Below are 8,921 nucleotides of genomic sequence, written 5' to 3' on the forward strand. Positions count from 1 at the left end.
AAAAAAAGTGACTTTTACTCTGGAACAGTCAGATTTTTGTATAAATGTTCTGTTTAGTAACTGTACCGTCTTCTCCCTCTGACAGCTGATTCTGGTGGGTGACCACTGTCAGCTGGGTCCTGTGGTCATGTGCAAGAAAGCAGCTAAAGCAGGTCTGTCTCAGTCTCTGTTTGAGAGGCTGGTGGTCCTGGGCATCAGACCCATCCGTCTGCAGGTGCAGTACCGCATGCACCCGGCCCTCAGCGCTTTCCCTTCAAACATCTTCTATGAGGGCTCTCTGCAGAACGGGGTCACCGCCAGTACGTCATCTCAAGTTTAATTATTTTTTTTGAATATAGTTCTATGTAGTTGATATTGCACTACGTCAGTATAGATCATAGAGACGACATTTTTGTGTAGCCGCATGGTGATGATGTTCTGTTCTGTTCTCCAGCCGATCGCATCAAGAAAGGCTTTGACTTCCAGTGGCCTCAGCCCGATAAGCCCATGTTTTTCTATGTAACTCAAGGCCAGGAGGAGATCGCAAGCTCTGGCACCTCCTATCTCAACAGGTACATTTGAACACCATATCCCACTCTTAACATAAATATCTGATGCATATTGTGCACGCAATAACACTTTCTCAAAACAGCAAGACTCAATCTGATAGGTTGGTTTCACACTGTTTCTGGGAGTCAGGGCCAGAGTAGTTAAAAAACTAATTACTGTATTCCTGTGTATATCAATTGTTATATAAGATTTTAGATGTATGCCTCTATACATCACATAAAATGACCTGTTAAATTTTTTTTTTATTGTTATTATTCCTAGAAAGTAATTTTTCAACCACAGTAAAGAACACCATCACTTTACAGTAATTCAGCCTGAAATCAGAAATGTTGACCTCCAACATGAGTCTTTTCCTGTGGTCTGAATTTAAAAGCAAATTCATTATTTGCCACTAGGTGGCGCTTTTAGAGCAGGAAAAATAGCTGTTTTCCTGGTAATGCTGCATCATCATTCATTACAGGCCAGATGAAATGAACATGAGACCAATCATGGCAGATTAGCATCATGCAAAGTGTTTTTCACACATGCCGGTGTGATAAAATCTTCTGTGTGTTCAGGACCGAGGCGTCTAATGTGGAGAAGATCACCACCCGTCTGCTGAAAGCCGGAGCCAAACCCGACCAGATCGGCATCATTACACCCTACGAGGGTCAGCGATCTTACCTGGTGCAGTACATGCAGTTCAGCGGCTCTCTGCACACCAAACTATACCAGGTACAGAGTCCAGACTACACCTGTAGACTGATTTCAGCCGCTCTTTTGCATAAGTGTACTTTAGACACTCACTGGGGCATTTTAGGGTGTCAAGAAAAGCGCATTTTGGTGTGAGATTGTTATTGCTGTAGTACTTAATGGCTGTTTGGCATCCAGTGTGTCAGTGATGTATTGATGTCTCTGTGTGTGTGTCTACAGGAGGTGGAGATCGCCAGCGTGGATGCGTTCCAGGGCAGAGAGAAGGACTTCATCATCCTGTCTTGTGTCAGAGCTAATGAGCACCAGGGCATCGGCTTCCTGAACGACCCGCGACGTCTCAATGTGGCACTAACCAGAGCCAGGTAACAATAGCAGACTTAGATTAAAAATTACACCTCATGTTACAGTCAGTGTCATTCAGCTGTCTGCATGCACGGCAGAGATGCATTTATTGCAGATTCCAGTCATACAAATGGAGTTTGCTTTATAAAACAGAATGTCACAGGATATGGCAAGTTTTGGCAGAATAAATAAAAATAGTGCTATAAACTTGATCTGTTTTTGCATGTCTCGGTTTCATCTACTACTAACGCTGAAGCACACATGATGTGTTTGTGGTGTTTTTAGTGTCTGTCACCTTAATAAAATGAGGACATGAACACGCAAACTTCTCCAGAGCTGCTCTGAGAGTCACTTCACCAGCATTTCACCATTTCATTAGAAAAACTATGGTTAGATACACACACAAACTCAAAGGTCTTCACCACAAACCACCAAAATAAAAGTTTGGTTTTATTTGAAGAAAGTATGACAATTGTATTTTTTATTGTTTTGTTATATTGCATGTTTTGTAGAGTATATGTGCTACTACTAGTGCTAAGTATGTGTGCTAAGTAGTAATAAAGAATAACGTATTTTATTAAATATGAAATAAACAATTTTTATTCATGTTTTAATTTATACGGCAAACTTTTGTGTGTGTGTGCGCAGCACTTTGTCAACAAATAAAATTTAATTTCCACTTTATTTGAATTAAAAAAATGTATTAAATTTACATTTAATTTGATTGTCTCTGATAATAATTGTAAAATATAAAACACAGAAAAAGTAAAATAGACAACAGAATTTCTTAGATGACACATTTCATAGGGCAATATTTGTGCTAAAATTTCAATAGATTGTAGCATTTTTAAGAATTCAGTTTTTTTTAGACATGCTCTTTGGTCATTAAAATTGGAATGCAGAAATTTTTTAATGAAATGTTGAAATTTGAAGTTTTGTGAAACATTGTATATGCATTGTATATTTTATGCATTTGTGCACAAGTGTAGGTTGATAGCTCAAGTGTGTGTGTGTGTGTGTGTGCAGATATGGCGTGATCATTGTGGGCAACCCTAAGGCTCTGTCCAAGCAGCCTCTGTGGAACCACCTGCTTAACTACTACAAGGAGCAGAAGGTTCTGGTGGAAGGACCGCTCAACAACCTGAGAGAGAGCCTCATGCAGTTCAGCAAACCACGCAAGCTGGTCAACACCATCAACCCTGTGAGTAGCACACACACACACCAATCAGGGTTAATTCTAGTGCAGAAATATTCATGTTTTCGGTGCATGCAAATCTGATTAATTACAACATGCATCTGTAACGCTACATTCACCATCAAGGTAACAAAGAAGTTTCAAATAAGGGGGAAAAACACATGAATATTACACAATATTTCTGCTAATAATGGAAATTGTGTTTCAGGGAGCTCGTTTCATGAGTACTGCCATGTATGACGCGAGAGAGGCTATGATTCCTGGATCTGTGTATGATCGCAGCAGCACTGGTGAGAAAACATCACATACCACTGCTTACATCTCAGTGCAGCTGCAGAAGATTTGTACTAATTTAGTTTCATATTTACAAATAGAATTTTTATTTGTATTTTTGTTGTTGATCAACATGATCAAACTAATTTGATTTGGTTAGTTTAAGCATCAACCAAAATAATCCAGTGTTATTCTGTTAACGTTTACTAAAACTGAAGCCATAAAGTCACTCAAAGTGTAAAAAAAAAGTAATTGACATAAAATATGAAAACCATGAACTTATTTTTAAATTAATATTGAAATCTAAATAAACTAATAAATAAAAATGCATGGATGAAACAGATTTTTAAACTAAAATAAATAAAAGATAACTATTTTATATAAGAATTTTAACATCAATATAAAAACTTAAAATATCTAATTCAAAAATGTTAATGATGTATCAATGATAATAACGCTGTTGTTTAATAATGAGGTGTTTTTGAAATGCTTATTTGTGGATAAATCTAAATGTAATTTGTCACTGCTTGTGTGTCTTTACAGGGCGTCCGTCTAATATGTACTTCCAGACTCATGACCAGGTGGGCATGATCGGGACCGGGCCGAACCCCATGGGCTCCATGAACATCCCCATCCCGTTCAATCTGATGATGCCTCCCATGCCTCCGCCTGGGTACCTGGGACAGGTGAACGGACCCGCTGCCGGTGAGAACAAGAAACCTGGACTAGCGTTACTAGTATTTTGTATTGCCTTTTTAATGACATTAGCTACTATGGGCAAAAATTCATCTCTCTATTTTTTGGCCGATTTTGCGACATGCAATGTATATCTCAGTATTTTCATTTTTGTATCTGGATTTAAAAAAAATAAAAAATGTATCCGTATTAAATATATATATATATATATATATTATTACATACCGCTCAATGTTGTCCAACGAAACAGTAAGTGAATTTAACAATATAAGCCTATATATTATGTGCAAAAAACGTCAAAATCACATTTTATTCTAACATTGTAACATTACGATGTTAAAACATTAAAAGCAGTGACATTTTTGATTACCACAGTCACTTTACAATTAGTGCCATCATAAAAATACATTTACTTGTAAGTTTAAAATTCTACATGCATCACATTGTCCAACTACAAATATTTCAGCCAGAATTATTGCGCTTCTGTTTCTGTTTCGTCTTCAGCGTTCATTCACTGACGTCTCAAACTACTGTATATCGATCTAAGCTTATAAAGAATAAATATATATATGGTAATAACTCTAAATACCACCCAGCCCCATTAGCTACTTTTAGAGAGATATAGAAAGAAGCTATGGATGCAGTGACGAGAGGTGAAGCAGAACTGAATCATGAATATTATATAAATCAGTTCTCCCTCTGTTTACAGGTCGTGGTGCTCCTAAAGGTAAGACCGGGGGTCGTGGAGGTCGTCAGAGGAACCGTGGCACCGGTAATCACGGCAGCGGACAGGCCAACATGTCAAGCAGCCAGGCCAGTCAGGATCTAGTGTCCCAGCCCTTCTCTCAGGGTCCACTGACCCAGGGCTACATCACCATGAGCCAGCCGTCACAGATGAGCCAGCCTGGACTGTCCCAGCCCGAGCTCTCTCAGGTGATCTCACATCACCACACTTCTATAAGAGGCTTTGTGACCTTGTTTAGTTAACTCTGTAGTTTTACATGTTGTTTTTGTCTTGTGTGTGTGAAACAGGATAGCTACCTGGGTGATGAGTTCAAATCCCAGATGGACGTGGCGCTTTCCCAGGATTCCACCTACCAGGGAGAACGGGCTTATCAACACGGAGGAGTGACGGGACTCTCACAGTACTAGAGTGTAAGAAGACACACACACACACACCTTAAAAGACAAAGCATAGATGCAGAGTCAGATGTGCATTTTTTAAAAGAAATTAACATGTAAGGGCGCATTAAATTCATCAAATGTAACAATAAAAAGAATGCTTCAAAAGGTAAATCATGTTCTTTTGAACTTTCTACTCATCAAAGAATCCTGAAAAATAAAATGTTTATCAGTTTCCACATAGATATTGTATATATTTTTCTACAAAAATATTGTGCAGCACAACTGTTTCTACATTGATAGTAATCAGAAATGTTTCTTGAGCAGTATATTATTCGGATTTCTGAAGATCATGTGACACTGAAGACATGATGCAATGATGCTGAAAATACAGCGGAGCATCACAGAAATAAATTATATTTTACGATGTATTCAAATTGAAAAGTTAATAAATTGTTTAAATAATATTTCATGATATTACTGATTTTTTTTATCAAATAAATGCAGTCCAAAGACTTTCAAACATTAAAAAATCTTACTTATTTGAACTGTTCTATACATTAATTTAATCATCTGTTTTATTGATGCCTAAGAGGTTTCTTATTTTTATTTTTTTATGTATATTTTTATGTATACCTTAGTATAAGTCGCATCAGTCCAAAAAAAACGTCATGACGAGGAAAAAAACATATCTGGAATATAAGTCGCATTTATTTACAAGCAAGAGAAAACATTACCGTCTATAGCCACGAGAGGGCGCTCTATGTCTTCAGTGTAGTCTACAGGAGCAATTTTGCCCTTTTCTCCATGGATTTTGTTTAGTTTTGTTCGGTTTTAAAAACAGTAGCTAATTATGGTTCACAGTAACATCTTTGTGTTTTAATTCTGCTCCTCTTTTGCTCTAGCTGTTTATGAATGGAAAACATTGCTAACGCTGTCGTGTTTCTCCGTCTGTGTCCGCAGGTTGTTGGAACAGGAGCTAGGCCTGTGCTGTGCTTAGTTCATCAGCATTTTAAATATGGGTAAATATAAAAAAAGAACAAACATGGATGCCCGTTTACCACTGTTACAACTGAAGCACCATGGTGTGAGAGCAACAGGAGAGAATCAAACCAATCACAGGAGGGAGTAAAGCTGGACAGGACGAACGAGATCGTGTGAGTGGCGGACTGCACATCCACCATTCGTTGAGGACGGGGAGGAGAGGGGAGACGCAGTGTTAGGAGGAGACCAAACACGAGATCTTCGATCCGCAGTGTGGAGGAGGCTCCTGGAGCGCAAGGGACCCTTCCCAGCATCCTCTCTCTCTCTCTCTCTCTCTCTCTCGCGCCTGGCTGCCGACGTCAGCCTCAGGCCTTGCCCTGTCAACAGAGACGGAGCCAAGATGAAGTTCTCTTAAAACTACCTGCAAAAGCCACGCTTGCTCTGTCGTCTCCACGAGCTGAGAGAGGGGGTGACGTATTTAAAGTAATTACAAACGCTTTCCAAGCAGCTGATTTTCAGGAAAATAGAGTTCCCATTAAAGTTGACATCTGACATTCAGGTTCTACCACCGCGCACATCTTTGAGAGAACGGACGCCTGCGGCCAAGAGTCTTCGTGTTTTGTTTTGGGAGCGCCTCTCGTCTCCATCCCGAGGTGCTAGGACACTCTGAAGGACGATTCAACTTTGAGGAACGTTTTCCGTCTGAAGTCCGTGCCGCGTCGAACGGAGGGCATGTCACATCTCATCCGCTCTCTGCTAGGTGATACGGGCTAGAAATAGCTTTGGGATGTTTAAAATTTCCTTTTTTTAGTATTCAGTTCTTTGCCGAGGGACCGACGGATCTATCCTTTCTTATTTTCCTCTGTTTTAAAACATTTTTTTTGTCCCAAGTGCTCTATTTCAGCTTGCGGCTTCGAAAAACGATCCATAACCAGCCGGGATCTGTGGGTCAGGAAATCAAACTCGTTCATCCGGGTCTGTTCGATTTGATGTGTCAATCAAAGCAAACTCCTCCCACTGTACGATCAGGTGAAACGCGATCATCTGAGACAAAAATGTGTCAATCACAGCAAGCCCCGCCCACTGCTGCTCTGTCCAATCAGGTGAAACTTGCTCGTGTGACGCTGTTCGATTTGATGTGAGACTAATGTCAATCACAGTAAGCCCCTCCCACTGCTATTCTGTCCAATCAGGACGCAGTAATATTATCATTAAGCCCGAATTGCTTTAGTTGCGCCTCAAAGAAAGCGGAAGGAAATCGCCGCACCCAAGTAAAACACAGACAGGTGATATACTCGCTGTTTTTGTGTCTGACCGTGAGAGGCTCGTCTTGCACTCTTGCGTTGTGATGATGATGATGACGATGTCAGTGAGAGCGAGCGGTTTTACGCCGCTAACAGGTGTGTGTGTGTTTGTGTGTTTCCAGAATGCCCTCCTTCATTATTATTTGTGTTATTATAGATTGTAGTTTTGCTTTTTGCCCCCATTCTATTTGCTTTTCCCTCTCTTCTTAATAGCTCGCAGTTTTATTTGTAACGCGAAGTTCTCGTAACCTCTCTCAGTGTGGAAATTGCTCGAGTTTATTTGGTTTCGATGGACCCATTCAGAGTTTTACGGCAGCTTTTAACATCCGTTCTGACCGATACCAGTCGCCTCAACTTTGTACTTTTACTTTGGAGTGTTTATACCTTTGCTGTTACTCCACACTTGATATTACCCACCACTCGCATTTTATAGCATCGAGCACCGATTCGTTTTAAGTTCACATCCTTCGCTTTCTCTTTTTTTTCCTTTGCAAACAAGACAATCATGATTCGTTCAGAACCGGGGTCGCAGAAATGTTTTTGCGACTTTCATGTTAACCTCTCATTTTAGTATGAATTCCTTTCTCTGAAATTCCTGTATACAGTTTAGTTTTCACCTTTCATACTTAAACTGTAAATATCAGTGCTCAGATTTGACATCAGCCAGACTGTTGACAATGAGATACTAACATCCTCAACAAGGCCAAGGTGATCCACAGCGATGCTTTCTGGTTTTTATCGAGTACAAAGAGGTTCTGCTGCGAAAATTGCATCAAATTTGACTGAAATGTACAATGCATTTATATGCTTTAACTTGCAATGAAGAGGAACACTGGAAAAACATCAGGTTATGAAGTATAATTCAGGATTTTGTTTTGTGAAAAAGTTTTCACCCCCACAATATGTACTTCTTAATGTTATGAATAAATGTTGCTTTCTTTCACCCAATGGAGTTCTCTGTTCTTCATCGTCTTGTGTATGATCTTTAATGCAGCTTAGATACTGATTTTTTTTTGTCCTTCTTTTTGTGTGCGTGCACATTTTTGGAATTGTAAATGAAAGCTTGTTTCCGCCACAGAATACAAATTTATTTAAAGTTATAATTGCAATTTGCAATTTAGATTTTTGAAGAATTTTTATGTAAAATATGAAGAAGAAAAACTCTTTTTCTTGCACTTCCAAGTATGCATTGTGCATTGTATTTACTTTTTCCTCTGGATTCTGAGTTTATATCTTGCTATTTTTTTTTTCCTGCCACAGAAAAAAAAATGGTTTTAATTTTTTTCTATTTTCTCTTGCAATTCAGACTTTTTTTTTCTTCTCTGAATTGCAAGAAAAAGTGGATTGTGAGATGTCATGTTACCTTAATTTTTCATCCTGTGGCAGAAACGAGCTTCCATTGCATTTTTAACCTGTTGTATGCTAGATTACAGCAAGGGAGCACACTTCATGTATTGACTTTTTCACAACCTGATTTCTGTGGTCTCGAGTGAAAAGACAATTGCATGTGAAAGACTGTTTAGATTTAAGACGCTTGTTCATGATGTGTATATCCTTAATAAAAAAGCAATGTTAAATCCTATAAATACAGTAAGAACTTGCTTTTTTCCAAAGTGACATTAATTTGTATTAATTGCAGAAACTCAATGTGTCATCTTCTTTAGTGATAGAGGTCATGTGTTCATCCATTACACATAAAACATACTGTGATGTATGGTCATTTAGCTTTTTTCTTATAGTTCACACAAAGTCAGACTTAATTA

General features: G+C 38.8%; 1 pseudogene; it reads left to right on the plus strand.

Annotated features, from left to right (window-relative positions):
• Positions 1-8,106, plus strand: part of LOC113046248 (regulator of nonsense transcripts 1-like) — a 28,376-nt pseudogene extending 20,270 nt beyond the window's left edge.
• The last annotated feature ends 815 nt before the right edge of the window (positions 8,107-8,921 follow it).

The sequence above is a fragment of the Carassius auratus genome, chromosome 27 (assembly GCF_003368295.1).
Source record: "Carassius auratus strain Wakin chromosome 27, ASM336829v1, whole genome shotgun sequence".
In the NCBI taxonomy this organism is placed as follows: domain Eukaryota; kingdom Metazoa; phylum Chordata; class Actinopteri; order Cypriniformes; family Cyprinidae; genus Carassius; species Carassius auratus.